The following is a 19,328-nucleotide window of genomic DNA, read 5'->3' on the forward strand; positions in this document are numbered from 1 at the left end:
TAAAGTCAAGTTTATATCCCTACCCTTCCCAGGAGCCCAAAGAAGGTGGCTATTTTACTGAAAGAATGTTCTAAACCATAGATGGGTGTTGGGTCCTGCTTACCACAGCTTCTCACCAGGATGCCACCCAGAGAAGGAAAGAGCCCAAACTTCTGGGGGAGATGAGACATGACAGAGTGCAGGATCCCGGAAAGAAAGGATTGGACTTGTCCCCTCTGCTGGAAAAAAAGAAGAAAAAAAAAAGTACTGTAAGAACTGAGATGTTTTATCCTCCCATTTGCCAGTGACCTTCCAAATAGTAAAAGACAAAAAAGGCCAAAGGGGAAGGCAAAAAAAGGAAGGGCTGAGTCTTGGAGGAGGAAATACACATCATCTCCATCTTTAAGGGCCTAACCCACTCTCTCTCCCCCACCCCAGGAAATGAATGCCTTGGGAGGAGAATTAATGATTATCAGCGTAACTAGTAAAATTGGCCCACTTTCGCTTAAAGATGGTTCTTTCCTGGTAGTCCCTCCCAGACAGTCCCTTTTCCCTTTATTAGAATGGCACCTGCTGAGCCAACCTCATGAAACAAGCCAAAAGTTTTTGCTGTTGGTGGGCGCCAGCTGTTGAGAACCAGTTAACTTTCCCTTACCCGTGGAGGTGGTCAGTACACCGCAGGAACGCCTGGCTGAGGAAGGGCACTGAAGGAGTTCGGCCCATCCTAGCTGACTTAGTGAAAGAAGGGACACCGGTTCCTGCCATTTCACCTTTTAGTTCCTGGTACAGCTTGTGCTTAAAGCCACTAACCATAAGTGAAGCTGACTGTAGACCATAGTGAAACATGATTATTCCCTTCATTAGATCACCCCTAACAGATATCACTGCCTTAATGGATGACGTTTGAGCCGAAGTTATAAATTTGGCTAATATGTTCTACTCAATGAAGGTTTCACAGGAGAGAAAGTCATCCTCACCCACTGCCCACATGCTGTGCTCTCTCTCTCTCTCTCTTTTTTAAGATTTTATTTATTTGCGAGAAAGAGTACGAATGGGGGGTCGGGGGGAAAGGGAAAAGCAGACTCTCTGCTGAGCAGGGAGCCCGACGGGGGCTCAATCCCAGGACCTTCAGATCATGACCTGAGCTGAAGGCAGACACGTAACCAACTGAGCCACCCAGACACCCCCGACCTGCTCCCAATACCCAGGAAGCAGACCAGATCCCCTCAGACTAAATAGATAATGCCAGCCACAAATGACCATCAGCTTTAACCTGTACTCTGACTGTGCCTCTTCCCCATAGCTGAAGAGCCCAGTCTAGACTGCAGCTAAGCAGTTTTGTATTCTGCGCTTCTCTGCTGAAGAGGCAGGGCAAATAGCCCCTTAGCTCATCAGAACCTAGGAGGCAATGAGAAACTGTCTTCTAACAGTTTGCCAGGGAAGGTGAGTGGGAGATGGCCTCATAGCAACTCCTTACAGGCCTCCCATCCTCTCATCTTCTGGGAGAATCACAGGGCATTCTTCCAACATTCATATTGGCCACAGGTTAAGCCTCTGCCTGCATGGCCTATGTAGATAGATAAAAAGTCTCAAGGGTGCCACGGCAGAGGCCAAAGTTGTCCGTGTCCCAGTCCTTAGAACCTGTGAATGTAGTACTTTGTATGCCCAAGAGGACTGTCCAGGTATGGCTAAATTAAGGTTCTTGAGATGGGGGGATTATTGAAGTGGACCCAGTGTAATTACAGGGATCTTTAAAAGTCAAAGAGGGAGGCAGTAAGGTCAGAGTCAGAGGAAGAAATGTGAGAATGGAAGCGGTGATCAGAGTGATTTATAGTCATGAGCCAAGGTATGGAGATAGCCTCCAGAAGCTAGAAAGGCAAGGAAAGGAATTCTACCCTACAGTCTTCAGAAGAAACACAGCCCTATGGACACACTGAATGTGGCTCAGTGAAACCCATTTCAAATGGCTGACCTTCACAACCATGAGATAATGAATTTGTTTTGTTTTAAGCTACTGAGTTTCTGGTAACTTGCTACAGCAGCAATAGGAGGATAACATAAATAACTGTAATTAATTGTACCCATAGGGGCTTATACCAAAATTGATTCTTTTCTTTTTTTTTAAGATTGTATTTATTTATTTATTTATTTGAGAAAAAGAGAGTGAGCAGGAGGGAGAGAGAGAGAATCTGAAGCAGACTCTGTGCTAAGCGAGATGTGGGGCTTGATCCCAGGATGGTGAGATCATGACCTGAGTCAAAACCAAGAGTCAGACGTTTAACTGACTGAGCCACCCAGGTGCCCTTGATTCTGTTCTTTTAGGGAACTTCAGATGAGACTGACCAGGACCATGACTCCCAGTAGGGTAATGAGGGGTACATGAAGGATATACTTCAGCCAGGTTCCCCATGCAGAGCCAAGCCAATTAAATCGTTAAACTGGGTGCAGCAAGAGGTGTTAGCAGCTGAACATACCCTGCTTCAGCTGGCCAGCAGGAAGTTCAAGGTAACACAGTTGTTCATTACCACTCACACTAAAGTGTTTAGAACACTGTCATTGTCTGTGGGAAATATACAAAATAGGCCAATAATAATAGGATGAGGCCAAAGGGAATCATATCAGTGTCCAGAAAGTTAATTTTCTTCTGTTAATTCATGTTCAATATCAAAGGAGGCTGCTCCTCCCTAGAGGTTCTTTGACATGTCTAAGTGTGAGCATCCATTCCAGAGGTTATCTTGGGGCATGGAGAGAAAGTTTATGGATTGAGACTTTTTCAGAGCTTTACTGTGTCATTACAAATTCAGCATCCTCATTTTACTCACAGTTTCCCATCTCCAGAGATCTTGGAGAACAAAACATTGGCCAGATCTTATAGAAATATTTGTTTCTCTACAGAGTTTCTGTTTGGATGATGAGAAAGTTTTGGAAATGGACAATGGGGATAGTTGGACAACTTTGTAAACGTACTGAATGCCACTGAGTTGTACACTTAAAGATGGCTGAAGGAGTAAGCTTAAGTTTTACCGCAGTTTGTAAAAACATTTGTTGTCCTTCACTGTCTTATCTCATTGGGTGCATTTTTCTTTGATCAGTATGTCTGCTACGCATGCTTTCTGATCTCCCAGGAGGAGCACAGGAGGGAGCTGGGGAAAGTGTACAAAGGTTTATTTGGGGATAGCAGAGAACTGAAATTTGGGACAAGCAACCTACAGCAAAAACCATATGCTAGTCCAACAAACAAAGGAGAGGAACATTATTTGATGAAGAAGGAGAAAGTTGGGAGAGGTTGTTTTGAACAAGAGTCCACTGGAGAAAACAAAGAGTTCAGGGTGATGATAGTTTCTCATTGACTGAATTGCTGAGGTAGTCTGTTTCTTGTAGGAGATGCAATGTACATCTTCTGTTGGGGGCTGTAATTTCCTGTTGAGGATTCTGTTGGGGAGTCTATAATTGATCATTCTTACAGCGATTGAAGAGTGGTACCCTGTGAGAGTTTCCCTCTGGCCTCCCAGCTGCATTTTAGTAAGGTTTCTCTTCGCACAAGACGAAGTTTCTGAGAATAAATTACAATTCTATCAGATCACCAGGTACACTACCTAGTCCATGACACATCCTTGGGAAGCAAATCCCTCAAGCCAAGAAGAATTACAGCAATTCAGAATTCCCTCCCCTTTCACCAAAAGACAATATAGAGGATTCCTAAGACTTACTGTAGTCTGTCCATTTCCAACTTGTAATTATCTGCCTCCTCCTGTGACATCCCTGAAGCCATGACTAATATAGAGAACTTTCCCACTCTGGGTCTCCCAAATTATAATAAGCGGTTTTCTTTTTCTTGGTGCCTGAAAGGGATGGCCAAGCTCTTGGATTTTTAACTCAAAATCGTAATGGAAATCGGAGGCCCATTAGGCATAACAGTTGCTCTCCTAACCCAGGAAAGAAGACAGTAGCCTCAGCCGCATACCTAGACAGGCCATCTTATTTAAACTTAAGATCACCTCTTCCCCTCCAGTGTAGAGACTCTGGACTGAGGTGCTATTATAGCGTGTTCTCCCTCTTGCCTCAGGTGCAGTTTGTAGCTCCCTTCCCAGGTTGAGGGGAGTCACAGGCAGGGGGTGAACTATACTGAAAAAAATGAATCATGAATAGTGGATTTATGTGGCCATAGGAAAAGATCAAGTGCAGCTATACAGCGATTGTATTCATTAACTCCACGGGGAACGGGCAACAACAGCTGTGCAATGAAGAGTATGACGCGTTCACGTATGCACCAAGCTTTGAAAGCAAATGCTATTCAGTTAAGACGTGTAAGAGCACCGGGCTGGGGAGGAAAATAAACCGCCCCGGACCCAGCGGCCCACTTGGTCCGCGCGGGAGGAAAACTCCGTTTCTCCTCCAGCGGTTGGCAGAACAGGTGTCCGCGCGGCCTCGCGCGGCCCCGCCCCTTACGCGGTTCGCGGAGACCGGAAAAGCGCATGCGCAGGGCGGCGGCCATCTTGGCAGCGCGCCACTCCCGCGTCTGAAGCAAAGTCCGCGCCTCTGAGCGCACGGCCTCGGAGGGTCAACGCGGAAAGGAAGGACCCCAGGGGGGAGGCGCGGGGTTGAAGGTCCCTTCCTCCGAGAGGTGGGCTGGCTGGGTCCCCGGGGCGGTGACAGTAGCCCCGGGGGGAGGTGTGCCGTCCAGGGCTTTTCTGGTCGCGGTGACTCCGGCTCCAGCGTCCCCCGCCCCCGGAGCCTGGCGGTAGTTTCCTGCGGGCAGGCACGCGGTGCGCTTGTGGGTGTCGGTTATTGAAATTCGGTAAGTTCTCCGGTGAAGAGAGGGACCTTTGCAGGTTCTTACGGAGCACGTGTGTGTGACAAATAAATGCAGAAGTGAATGGATTCGCCTAAGTGCAAAACCTAGCGCGGCAGAGCGCTGCCAACGCCCGGAACCTCGAGTGTAGGAGTCTCTTGAGGGGAAGGACGAGGCTGGCTAGTGGCCGTTAGCTGGAATGGAATTGAACCTAAGTAAAATGAATGTGGACAGGTGGGTTTTTCTTTCGGCTGTTCATCTGGAAATTCGTCCTTAAAATCTGCAGCTGCAATAGAACGAACATCCGTGGAACCTTAATCCACGTTCACTGTTAAGATTTTCCCATGTATTGTTATGATACACCAACTAATGGTAAATTGCGGACATTTACTTCATCCCTTAATGGTAAGCATGCATCTCTTAAGAATTAGGACAATCTTCTACTAAAAACAGAACTCCATTGTCGGTCCAAGAAAGTAAAATTTCTCCAGTTTTCCTCAAGTATCTATTAGAGATGTCGGGATTTTTTTTGGAGCTAGCATCCTAACAATTTGCATACTGCATTATGTTTTAGCTCTCTGATCTCTTTTACCTAAAATATTTTGCCTGCATTTGGTTCTTGAACGTTTCAGGAGAATTTTATTGTGAAATATTGACATTCCAATATGATGCTGTTTTCCTATGATTTCATTTATTTTTTTTTAAGATTATATACATATATATATTGTCAGCGCACGCACAAGCAGGGGGAGCAGCAGGCTGAGGGAGAAGCAGGCTCCCCCCTGAGCAAGGAGTCTGATGTGGAGCTCCATCCCAGGACACTGGGATCATGACCTGAGTGGGAGGTGGACGCTTAAGCCACTGAGCCACCCAGGCGTCCCTTCCTATGATTTCATTTAATTAACTTGTCTATCTCTTGTAGAGTTGGGTCTAGAGCAGTACTGCCTAATACGTATATATTGTGAGGTACAGATGTAATTTTTTAAAATAATTTTTAATAACCAAATAAGAAAGACTTTAACTTGTGAAATTTTTAGTGTGTCTTATTTAATCCAACTTATCCAGTTATCAATATAAATTTATTAGTGAAATTGATGAATGTAGTTAATAGAGAATTATTAATGAGAAATTTTACATTTCTTTCCTTTTGTAATAAGTTGCTGGAACCGGGTGTGTATGCTGGATCTCAGTGTGGTTGCTGAGTTTTCATTGGAAATTTTTTTTAAATTTCTTTATAAAATTTTATTTATTTGACAGAGACAGCCAGCAAGAGAGGGAACACAGGCAGGAGGAGTGGGAGGGGAAGAGGCAGGCTCCCAGCGGAGCAGGGAGCCCTGTGCTGCGCTGGATCACAGAACCCTGGGATCATGCCCTGAGCCAAAGGCAGACGCTTTTAACGACTGAGCCACCCAGGCGCCCCTTCATTGGAAATTCTTGATCTGTTACTTAATTCTTGATTCTCTTAACTGTTTTACTGTAGAAAAAGAGCTCCAAACCCAGATTGTTCAAACATACTGAAAAGTTTTTTCAGTAACTGAATCAATTTTATTTGTAAATTCTAGTTAATTAAAAGTAAATTTAAGAATCTAGTCCCTTGGTCACACTAGCCACGTTTCATGTTCACAGTACCCAAAGAACCAGCCCAGTGCCTGCCTAGTTAGACTGCAAATTTAGACACTTGAACGTTTCTGTGTACTTTGTATTGTATCTCATCCGGAAGCAGGTAAGTGCAAGTTGTCCCATTGTTTATTAGGAATGAGAAGCATTTAGTCAAGGTGCGCTTCTCTCGTAGTCAATATTTTTTTTGAGGTAATCCTTGGGCGATACTTGGCAACAGGGAAATCTTTTTCCTAACAGCCTTTCATCCAAGGGTTTCACAACACTTGGTCAGTCTTTGCTTCAGTCTTTTTTTACATGGTGGGGGGAGTTACAAAATGATATTTTTCCCAGTTCTCATTCCTTCTCTATTCTTTATGCAGCTTTCTTTCCCCAGCTCCCCTGTCTTCTATACTTTTTTTTCTTTTTGGAGTATCACAATATGTTCTTGGACTTTTCTTTCACTCACTATTATTTTGATGCTCAAACTGTCCCAAATTTGCCCAGGGGTAGTCCTTTTGAATCCTGTGTCCCTTCAACATGAATCCTTTAGTCTTTAAACCCTATTAGTCTTTAAGTGTAAAATAAATTCCCAGTTCACTTTGTACTTTTTTTTTTTTAACACTTATTTATTTGAGAGAGAGAATACAAGCAAGGAGGAGGGGCCGAGGGAGAGTGAGAAGCATGTTGAGTAGGATGTTGAATGGAAGATGCTAGACACATTAATGCATATCATGTGATTTTATATGAAGTTCAAAAACAGGCAAAATTACAGTGTTAGAAGTCAGGATAGTGCTTCCGTTTGGAGAGGAGAAAGGAATAATTTAGATGAGGCATATGAGTGCTTCGGGGTGGAGGAATTCATGATAATGTACTGTACGCTTGTAATTCTACACTTGTTTGAATGTATGATTCAGTAAAATTTTTTTTTTTTTTAAAGATTTTATTTATTTATTTGACAGAGATAGAGACAGCCAAGCGAGAGAGGGAACACAAGCAGGGGGAGTGGGAGAGGAAGAAGCAGGCTCATAACGGAGAAGCCTGATGTGGGGCTTGATCCCAGAACGCCGGGATCACGCCCTGAGCCGCAGGCAGACGCTTAACCGCTGTGCCACCCAGGCGCCCCTGATTCAGTAAAATTTTTGAAAAATGAACTTAACTATAATTTCCAAGTGTTTGAAAGGACCAACAAAATGAACATAAGGCATAAGTTAAAAAAAATATATATGTGTGTGTATATATATGTATATATATTTATAAAAGGAAGGAATTTTAAAAAGGCAAATTTAATGAAGAAAGAACTAAGAGGTTCTTTTTTTAGGGAGAAAAGCAGATAAACTTTGGGCAGAGCCTGATTTAGCACTCCACCTACTCTCAACATTTTATACCCTCTGGTAAGACTTAGGGGATTGGTCAGATCTCTTACATGAGTGTTTCTGAGCTGATGTGCCATTGAAGTAGAGCAGTATTTGAAATGTATTCTGTGTTTACCATGGAATTGTTCTAGTGCTTTGGATCAAAAGTGGAATATCACTTTTTAGGCAAGTCAGATGTTAGTTTTTCAAGAGCCTCCTGAATTTTTTTTTTTCTATTCTGTCTTTATCTTTCGCAGAGCTAGTCCTGAGCTTGCTAAGAAAAATCCTGGGGTGTGTGTGTGTGTATGCGTATTGGGGAAGGCCGAAGATAATATTCCTTATCTGTTCATATTTAACACCGACTGTTGGAATACAGATTTATTGTTTAGTATCTGCTTAGCCCTTTGGAATGTGAAAAATCTAAGGTATGAGGCATTTTCTATTAGTTCGCTGTGCTCTCCTCAGTGCCTAGTATATTATGTAGCAGAGGGAAGGACGCTTCATAAATATTTGCATACTGAATAAAGACATAAGCTGATATAAGGGCTTGAAGTAAGGCAACTGGACCTATGTGGTTTTGCCAACTGGAGGAGCTCAAAGATGTTTGAAATAAACCGTTTGTGCTGGGCATCCTCAAGACCACCCTGCATGCTCAGCAGTGCAGTAGGACTCACAAGACTTGTGCTGTTAAACCCACCATTCTAGTTTATAGAATACAGATCAGAATCATCAAAGGGATAAGACACATGGGATTAATTCCAGAACAAACCAGGCACAACCATCCAAGTGTCTTTTCCCAGTGCAGTCAAATGGGCATTGTTTAATACTCCTAGTAATAATGTGTAACATTGCATGTGAAATATCGCCAACCAAGGAACCTCATCTGATACATTCGACTATTCAGTTGGACTGCTGTAACAGAAATATAGGTTGGGTGGCTTATAAACAACAGAAATTTCTCACAGTTCTGGAGGCTGGGAAAATCAAGATCAAAATGCCAGCAGGTACGGTGTCAGGTGAGGACCTACTTGTTCATGGAAGGCAGTCTTCTCACTGTGTTACCACATGGCAGAACGTTCAACGTAGCTCGCTGGGGTCTCTTACAAAGGCACTAATCCCATAATTACCTCTCAAAGTCCCCATCTCCAGAAACCATCACACTGGGGATTAGGTTTCAATGTATGAAGAGTCAGGGAGGTGCAGACATTCAGTCTATAGTCCCTGAGCTTTGGTGTCCAGGTCAATCCCAGAGGCATGCACCACCTGCATGCCTAACTTCAGCCACTTAAGCTCCAGCCCGAGTCCAAACTGTTAGAACGTTGCCCAAAGCCTCAGGTATATAAAAACAGATGTTCACCATAAATTACATTGTTAGCATAAACTATCTGGTCCAACTGGTAACTGGCCCAAGGCTTCAGGCATACAAACACATCAGGCAATGTATTCCATGGTCTCAGGTTGTCTCCCGCAAGCCCCACCAAGAGTAGATCTGAAGACAAGCTTTTCTCAGGAAAGTGCAGGATTTGAGCAACCCAGACCTGCTGAGTTAATCATTTCTTGCACACCGTTTTATAATCGTCCAGGTATGTTGGCAAATAACGATATCCTCAGGAGTTCAGGCTTTTGAGATAGAGTAACCTGTATTCAGACTCTGACTCTTCCTAATTGGTGATCTTGGGCCAGTGACTGCTCTCTCAATGCAGGTTGCCTCAACTGTGGAATGACAATAATAATAGCTATGTTGGTAATCATATGAGCTACCACTGCTTCTGGCACATAATAGGTTCTCAGTAAATGACAATTGTTATTTATATTCGTGTGGTATACTCTGCAATTTTTAATGGCTTTCACATAGTGTAACTTCATTTTCTACAGAGAGCTGACTAATGAATGATGCTTCATGACAGCTGAGTAATGCCTGTTGCTTAAAAACTGGTGGTATGTGGCAAGACGACTCCACTACTTAATTAAGAGTAATTGAGATTGACCTGTCTCCACTGAATTCAGACACTGTCTTGAAGGACTTTGGGAACAGGAAGAATTCAGGCACATTTTACTGTCATACCCCCAAGATGCCAGCCTTTGATTTTTTCTCTTGTGGTAAGTCCTTGTTGATGCTCCTGTCAGAGACTGTTTTACCTGGCCTGTGAACAGCCTGTCTTGTGGTCAGGGTCTAAGCAGTCCTGTTTCTATGCTGTCAAGGAGGGGTCTTAAGTAGATAAGAACATTCTGATGTTTGCATCCTGGGATTTGGGAAGAAGGGGTGAGGATGGGTATTTTTGTGGGAGAGAGTCTGTTTAATCACATAATGAGATTCATTATTTTTGGCCAAAGAAACCAACAACTTTAACTCTCTGGACTTTAAATTTCTTTTTCCATAAAATGGAATTATTAAACTGTTCCTCCCAAAGTTCAAAACCCTTCTTCTGATTTCAGATGAGGCAGGCTGCTTGGTATTTTATGGCAACAGCATGTGTGTCAGTTTAGAATTAGTGTGGAGTAGCTTCTAGCCTGAGTGGGAATCTTGGGCAGCCTGGGTTCTCAGGTTTTATTTCTTCTTCCCAAGGTCACCTTTCTCAAGATTTTTTCTGTCTTCGTGAGGAAAAGTCAGAAGAGGAAAGGACAATGACCAGGTGTCTGACAAATTATTCTCAGGTAAGTAGAAATTTTTTCTTTTATAAAAATACATGCTTCTTTCTACCAGGTAGGCATGTTTTCTTCTAGTGGAACAGAGTTTCCTTATGTGTATAGGGCCTGCCTAGGGACTGAGTTCTCAGTTAAATTTCCTCAGGTTTTGGGATTTTTTTATGTGGTTGACAGATGACATAGGGAAATGATAGTATTATCCCAGTATTTACTAATTCAGTCCAACCCTCATCCGTGCTGGTTGTGTTCTCTCAGTGTGCTGTGATACACTGTGAGGGAGTGGACATGTGTTTCTCACAATTTGTGCTATCACTGGAGGAATGATTCATTTATTCACCACCACTTATTGTGTCTGTAATGTGCTCAGACTGTGGTAAGTCCTGTCAGTAGAGAAGAAAAAGACTAGAAAAGTGTACGATGTAGTTGTGGTGAGATACATTCAGTTGGGTGAAAGAGGTGCTCTTAAAGCTATATGACTGGATGAAGTCACCAGTGAATGTGTCCAGGTAGAGAGGAGAATGGACATGAGGACCATCAAGCCCTGGGAGAGATGATGGGAGAACACGGAATGCTATCTAAGCTTTGGGTCTCCCATTCTCTTTCTTCAGTGAACACGGGTTTAGATGCAGCTTCCTGATGCTGGGATGTTTGTGATGGTTAAGGACCCAGTGACCTTTGAGGATGTGGCTGTGGAATTCACCCAGGAGGAGTGGACTTTACTGGATCAAACTCAGAGAAGGCTGTGCAGAGATGTGATGCTGGAGAACTACAAGAGTCTGGCTGCAATAGGTAAGGTTGGTGCCATGTCTTCGTTTAGTTTTTTCTGGAACAAATCTTTCTTAAATGACTGTATTCTAGATTCTGTGCTGACTAATGGCAATACAGTGGAAAAAAGAGCAGACATTGTTTCATTGATCTTGTAGATCTTATCTTGAAGTGCCTTCCTCTTGAAAATGAAGATCTGTTTGTTGTTCCAGTTTTATTTTCTCTATGGTTTGAAAGGCTTAGGACTTCAAAAATGTTTTGAAATACAAGTTTGAGCCTGGATTTCAGGGGAAAGATTGGCACGCCTTTTGGTGAACAATGAGAGTATGTGTTTGCATTTTAGTTTCATTTGAAAGTTTATTGGTCTGAAAAACGAAGTTTATTGGTTTGATAAAGTTGTCACAAACATTTTTTTGTTTCTCAAGTATACCTGACAGTATTTGGTATCCTTGGAGAGCAGAATCTTGGTCCTGGTTTATGGAATTTTTTGTCATCCCTTGAGTGTTTTTCTTGTATCAGGCTTCTTTCTCTGAGAGCCAGGTACCAGCTGTGCAGACCAGGTCTGATCTTTAAGGTGGAACAAAAAGGAGAGTGGAGGATAGTGGGAAGGTTTCTGCAAAGTAAGGGAAAAGAGAGAGGTGATTTCTTTATGAAAAACAGCAGGAATCCATGAGAGCTGCAGTCTATTTGGAAGTGTTAAATAGGAAGCTTTTGAAGATGGATTTTTACTGAGAATGCTGGTGTCTTTGGTTTCTGTGGTTCCTTGGGTACTTTAGACTTCTCTTTAACTTCTAATCCACTTTTCTGAAACTTCCGTTTGGCCTGACAGTACGATCTATTTCTTCTTTAAATTTTGCATATAGCTCTTTATTCATTTCCTCTCATTTTGCTTTTCCTGGTCATGCTCCTTTCTGGTCACCATCAGTCTCAACGTTTATAGAATCATTTCTTAGGAAATCACTACCAATTTGACCAACACCTTATCGTTGCCAAACTCTTAAGATAGTCAGATTTCTCAATCTCTGTATATTAATTTCTTCTAATTTTATATTTTAAGTCAGTCTTTGAAAGTAAGTAGACATTGTCCTTTATTTTTAACACTTTCCTTCCATCATTTATTTCTCCAAGACCTTAATGTTTTTTTTAATCTTATTTCAGATTGGGAGATTTGTCTTAATACCAAAAGTCAGCACCTCAGCAGAATATTTTGCAGGGGAAAACACCCAGTGTGGTAGAAATGGTAAGATTCACAGTGTGTAATTCCTTGCCTTCCACACCAGTGGAAGATTGGAAATTCCATAAGATAGAAAAGCAGCATGATAACCATAACAGACATTTGGGGCTAGTGTTATTCATCCCAAACAAAACTGTTTGTGATCACAGAGTCTGAGCATTATGAATTTGACAAACCCCTTAAATACTCCCTGAGATATATTCACACAGTGTTCACTCAGTATTTCCATATATATAATTCAGATAAAGTTTTGGATAAGTAATTTCATCTCAAGCAATTATCAGCTAAACTCTATAAAAATCCCTGTGAAAGTAAAGACTCCAACAGAACTTTTTAGCAGAATGGTCGCTTCATTCTGCTTGAAAGCACTCAGGTCTAGAGCCGTGCATTGCGTGTGGTGAAAATGGAAGAAAACAAAGAACTTCAGTTATACTGATTTGTTTCCTGTGTAGTATAACAGAATTTAAGGCAGAGTGGAGGCTCTCTGAATGTAATAAAGCTGGAAAACTTTTATAAGGCAACACTGATCTCTTCATCAACAGGAGAGAAGCCATATTGGAGAGGAATTGTTTAATTTTAACAATTGGGAAGAAGCCTTGAGTGAACACTCCTGCTTTAAGATTTATAGATTACGCACATTAGAAAGAAAACTTGTGAGTGCAACCAGTGTGTAAAAGCCTTCACAAAGAGCTCTGCCTTTAATCTACACAACAAAACCCATAATGGAGAAAAGCCTCCTAAATGTAATCAGTGTGAAACAGTTCCCAGCCAAAATCCACATCTGGTTCATGAGAAAACTTAAACTCAAAAAAAACCCTGTAAATGCACTGACTGTGGGAAAGGCATTCCTTCTTCCTTACACCTTAGAGAATGTATAAGAATTCATAGTGGAGAAAGGCCACATACCTTTAAGGAATGTAGGAAAGCTTTTTTCTCATTCTACAAGCCTTTTTGTACATATGCAAATGAACAATAGAAACAACTCCTACAAATCTGAAGAATGTGGGGAAACCTTTATTTGATCTTCCTGTCTTATTCATCATTTAAGAACTCAAAGTGAACTGATGCCTATGAAATGTAAGAAATTTGAGAAAGCCTTTTCTTGTTCCCCAAATCTTGCTAAATGTATACAATTTCATATGAGAGAGAAACACTGTGTTTGCAAGGAGTGTAGTAAAGAGTTTACTCGTTTCCCAAAGCTTAACATTCACATGTGAGTTCACACTGGAGAAAAACCATATGAGTGTAGTAAATGTCAGAAAACCTTCACTGATCTTCAGATCTTATAAAACACAAAAGAACTCACACTGGCAAGAAGGCTTATGAATGTAAGGAATATGGAAAAGCTTTGTTAGTTCCTCACACCTTACTGTACATATAAGAACTCACACTGGCAAGAAGCATTATGAATGTAAGGAATGTGGGAAAGCCTTTAGTAACTCATCTTGCTTTAAAAGTCACATGCAAACTCACCTTGAGTAAACTATAATTGTAATCAATGTGGGAAAGCCTTTATTTGATCTTCATTTCTTATTCAGCATTTAAGAATTTACAGTATAGAAAGACCTTTGAATGTAAGGAATATGGGAAATCATTTAGATATTCTTCGTACTTTAGTCAACATAACACATACTGGAGANACATTTAAGAATTTACAGTATAGAAAGACCTTTTGAATGTAAGGAATATGGGAAATCATTTAGATATTCTTCGTACTTTAGTCAACATAACACATACTGGAGAGAAGCCATGTGAATGTAAAAAGTGTGGGAGAGCCTTCACTATTTCATCAGGCCTTATGGTAGACATGAGAACTCATACTGGTGGATGACCTTTTGAATGTAAGGACTGTGGGAAAGCCTTCACTCAGTCCACGTACCTTTTTTTTTTTTTAAGATTTTATTTATTATTTGTTAGAACACAAGCAGGGGGAGCGGCAGGCAGAGGGAGATGCAGGCTCCCTGCTGAGCAAGGAGTCTGATGTGGGTCTCGATCCCAGGACCCTGGGATCGTGACTTGAGCCGAAGGCAGATGCTTCACCAACTGAGCCACCCAGGTGTCCCTTAGTCCACATATCTTATTCAGCATTTAAGAACTCAACAGTGGGGAAAAGCCATATATAGATGAGGAATGTGGGAAAACGTTTACTACTTCTTCATGACTTACGAATGTAAAAGATTTCACTCTTGAGAGAAGCTTATGCTTGCAAAGAATATGGGAAAGCTTTTAATACCTTCACTTAGAAAACACATACAGGGGCGCCTGGGTGGCACAGCGGTTAAGCGTCTGCCTTCAGCTTGGGGTGTGATCCCGGCGTTGTGGGATCGAGCCCCACATCAGGCTCCTCTGCTGTGAGCCTGCTTCTCCCTCTCCCACTCCCCCTGCTTGTTCCCTCTCTCACTGGCTGTCTCTATCTCTGTCAAATAAATAAATAAAATCTTTAAAAAAAAAAGAAAAAAAGAAAACATATACAAAATTCATAGTGAAGGTAAACTTATTAGTGAGGAATGTAGGGAGCCTTTAGCTCTGCCTTATACTTTACTATTCAGCTGTGATTTCACAGGTATGAAAAAATCTTTTAAATCTAAAAAGTGTAGGATTATTTTTTTTAATTTTTATCCCCACTTTGGGAAAATATGAAAGCATACATTAGTAAAAATCCCATGAGTGAAAGGAATATAGGAAAGCCTTTGATTATTCTTTGTTATTGGGAAACATAATTCATACTGGAGAGGAACTGTAAATTATAATTGTAGGGAATGTGGAAAAGACTGTTAATTTATGTTACATGTAAGTCACATTGGAGAGATTCTGTGTGAATGTAAAAATGGTGCTTTCAGTAAATACCTTACATATATTTTTTATAAAAATTAAAGTTCTAAAAGGGTTTTTTAAATGAAAAACCTTTGTTACAAGAGGTTTTTTGTTTGTTTTATTTTGTTACAAGAGTTCTGACCTAAAAGTGTAAAAATTTGGGAAAGTTTTAGAGTGTAAATCTTCACTTACTGCATACAAAAAAATTGATCTGGAAAAGAAAACCATTTTTATTTAAATGAGTTGTCCCTGTGTGTGTATCTTTTCTCAAAATAGACCCATAGTTTTAAAGACCAGTGATGTTGAACATCTTTTCACGTACTTGTCATCCATTTATCTTTGGTGAAATGTATGTTCAAATATCTTTTTTCTTGTTAGAGTCTTTGGTTTGTTATTAAGTTTGGTTTTTTTAATGAACAGGTTTATTGAGGTATAATTGCCAGGCAATAAGCTGTACATATTTTAAGTGTATGACTTAAGTTTTGATGCATACACACATCCATGAAATCATCAGTTGTTTTCCTATACACTAGCAACAAACAAATAGAATTTGAAATTGCAAACACAATACTATTTATATTAGCAAAACAAAAAATGTGCGAAGTCTATATGGGAAAACTTAAAACTCTGATGAATGAAGTCAACTAAATAAATGGAGAGATATTTAATGTTCATGGATAGACTCTGTATTGTCAAGATGTTAGTTCTTCCCAACCTGACTAATAGATTCAGTCCAATCAAAATTCCAGCAACTTTTTTTGTGGATATTGACAAACTGATTCTAATGTTTTTATGGAGATGAGAAAGACCCAGAATAGACAACACAATATTGAAGGAGAAGAGCAAAGTTGGAGGACTGAAACTACCTGGCTTCAAGACTTAATATAAAGCTACATTAAGACTGCTGGTGTTGGTAAGAGAATAGACAAATTGATGGAACAGAACAGAGAGGTGAGAAATAGGCCCACATAAGTAGTCAACTGATCTTTGACAGAGAGCAAAGGCAGTGGAATGGAGTAAAGGTAATTCTTTCCAACATATGATGCTAGAACAATTAGACATGCACATGCAAAAGAATGATTCTAGACACTGAACACTCTTCACAAAAATTAACTCAAAATGCATTGTAAACCTAAGTGGAAAATAAACTATAAACTCCTAGAAGATAACATAGGAGAAAACCTAAATGTCCTTGGATATAGCAGTACCTTTTTAAATATAAAACTGAAGTCTTGATCCATAAAAGAAATAATTGATAAACTGGACTTCATTAAAATTAAAAACTTATGCTCTGTGAAAGATCTTGTCAAGAGAGTGAGAAGACAAGCACAGGTTGGGAGAAAATATTTGCAGAAGACACATTTGGATAAAGGGCCATTATCCAAAATATACAAGGAACTCTTAAAACTCAACAGTAAGAAATAGCCTATCAGAAATGGGCCAAAGACCTTCACAGACACTTGTCCACAGAAGATGTACAGATGGCAAATAAGCATTTATGAAAAGATGCTCCACATCATGTCATCAGAAAAATGCAAATTAAAATGAGATACTACCACACATCTATGAGAATGGCCAAAATCTGGAACACTAACAGCACCAAATGCCTCTCTGCTGGTGGGAATACAAAATTGTACAGCTGCTTTGGAATAGTTTGGTGGTTTCTTGTAAAACTAAACATACTCTTACTAAATGATCCAGTATCCAGGGTCCTTGGTGCTTACCCAAAGAAGTTGAAAACTTACGTTCCTTCAAAAACCAACACATGCATGGTGTTTCTGGGGTTTTTCTTTGCACATGAATGTTTATAGCAGTTTTATTCCTAATTGCCAAAACTTCAGTAGGTGAATGAATGTCTTCAGTAGGTAAATGAATAAACAAACTGGTGCATCCAGACAATGGAATATCCAACACTAAAAAGGAATGAGCTATCAGGCCTTGAAAAGACATGGAAGCACCTTAAATGCATATTACTAAATGAAAGAAGCCCATCTGGAAGGGTATACGTACTGTATGATTCCAACTGTATGACATCCTGGAAAAGGCAGAACTGTGGAGATCAGTGGTTGTTGGGTTGGGAGGGGCAGCTTGGGGTATGAATAGGCAAAGCACAAGGGATTTTGAAGGCAGTGAAATACATTGTATGATACTATAATGGTGAATATGTCATTCTATATTTGTCCAGACCTTAGAATGCACAACACAAAAAGTGAATCCTAAGGGACTATGGGTGATGATGATGTGTCAGTGTTGGTTCATCAGTTGTAACAAATTTACCACTCCGGTGTGAAATGTTAGTAATGGTGAAGGTTACCCATATGTGGGGGCAGGAGTGTATGGGTACTTTGCTCAGTTCCATTGTGAGCCTAAAATTGTTGGGGGAAAAATAGGTCTTAAAGTGAATAGAAACCTTTGAATCCCCAAACTGTGGGCAGGGAGCAAGATGAAATAGGTCTGTAAAACTACTCCATTAAAAATACGGTCCTGTGGGAAAGCAGGTACGATTCAGGTAGCAGAACTCCACAGAGAATCATTCCTATGATGCTCCTTAAGAAAGGAATAGACAGGGGCGCCTGGGTGGCACAGCGATTAAGCGTCTGCCTTCAGCTCAGGGCGTGATCCCGGCGTTATGGGATCGAGCCCCACATCTGGCTCCTCCGCTGTGAGCCTGCTTCTTCCTCTCCCACTCCCCCTGCTTGTGTTCCCTCTCTCGCTGGCTGTCTCTATCTCTGTCAAATAAATAAATAAAATCTTAAAAAAAAAAAAGGAATAGACAAGATGTTCCTGTCTTTCAGAATTGCTATGGATCATTGGCTGCAGTAGGCCTCCCGTTACTCCCACTCCTTCCTTCCCCCCCCTTTTTTTATGTTATGTTAGTCACCATACAGTACTTCATTAGCTTTTGATGTAGTGTTCCATGATTCATTCCTTCCTTTTTTAATGATAAGCAGCCAGCATTTTATTTTTTTAAAGGTTATTTATTTTTTTTTAGTAATCTCTACACCCAGTGTGCGACTGAGCCAGCCAGCCAGCCCCCCCTTTCTTAATATGAATGTCTACTCTGATTATCCTTTCCTCCTCTCACAACTATATATATATATAGAGAGAGAATGTGTGGGGAGTAATTAACTTGTCTCTTTACCTCACAAATCTTGAAATCAAGAGTAACATACTCAAACCAAACCCAAGCAGTTTTTGTCAGATTGGACCTGATTTAGATGTCAAGATTCTGGACGTAGAGCTTGAATCTGATACTATGGGCCTAAGATTTTGGCATGGTTTTAATAGGCAGTGACTATTTGTGTATGTGGAGGGTACATAAATAATTTGTGGCAGACTGATGATTTTAAAATATGGCCCCCAAATTCTTTGACACTGTTCCCTTCCCTTGAATCTGGGCATACTTTTAACCTTTTCCTGGAGGAATACAACATATATGATGCCATGTGATTTCCCAATCTAGGCCATAAGAGGCCATGCTAGTCCCTCCTGCTTATCTTGGCATCTTTCTCTGTTGGGATACTCCCAATAGATATACTTCCCTTGGAAACAAGCAGTTACACTGTGACAATGGAGGGGCTGCATGGAGATGTTCCTCTCAACAGTCACCAGCTGTTCTCAGCCCTCTAGCTAGTTCAAGGAAGGCAACCAGATGCATGTGTGAGTTTTTAGATGACTCCGGACTTTTTTCTTTGGAGTCACCTTGAGCTGTGTGAGTCTTCCCAGGTAAGGCCCTGGTCTTTGTAGGGGAGAGACAGTCCATTCATTCCCTTTGTGTCTTGTCCAAATTCCTGACTTATGATATGTGAAAATCATAAAATGGTGGTGGGTCCACACCAGCAGTTTTCAAACTTTGTGACCTCAGGACTCCTGTATACTCTAAAATTGACCATCCAAAATGCTTTATTTTATGGACACTGTATGAGTATTTGATGTACTAGAAGTTAAGACAGGTGTTTCAAATATTTATAATTCATTTCATAATGTACATGTATATGAAAAATAACTGTTTTCCAAAATGAAGACAAAAAAGCATGAGAAGTGAGAGTCTCTTCTTGACCAAACTTTAGTAAGTTCCTGAACCTTTTCCAGGGTCCATCTGTGCACTTCCTTATAAAATCCAGTTTTAGCAAGAACCGTCCTAAGT

At 40.8% G+C, this 19,328-nt stretch overlaps 1 protein-coding gene and 1 pseudogene across 1 annotated transcript in view; both read left to right on the forward strand.

Annotated features, from left to right (window-relative positions):
* The first annotated feature begins 4,379 nt into the window (after positions 1–4,379).
* On the forward strand, positions 4,380–16,635 carry LOC109488352 (annotated as a pseudogene).
* LOC100472724 (zinc finger protein 177) overlaps positions 11,019–19,328 on the forward strand; it is a 28,024-nt gene continuing 19,714 nt past the window's right edge. The window contains exons 1-2 of the mRNA XM_019793457.2: positions 11,019–11,157; positions 12,292–12,373. The gene's annotated coding sequence lies outside the window, so the exon portion shown is untranslated. The remainder of the gene's footprint in view (positions 11,158–12,291; positions 12,374–19,328) is intronic.

Source organism: Ailuropoda melanoleuca, chromosome 4 (genome assembly GCF_002007445.2).
Source record: "Ailuropoda melanoleuca isolate Jingjing chromosome 4, ASM200744v2, whole genome shotgun sequence".
Taxonomy (NCBI): Eukaryota; Metazoa; Chordata; class Mammalia; order Carnivora; family Ursidae; genus Ailuropoda; species Ailuropoda melanoleuca.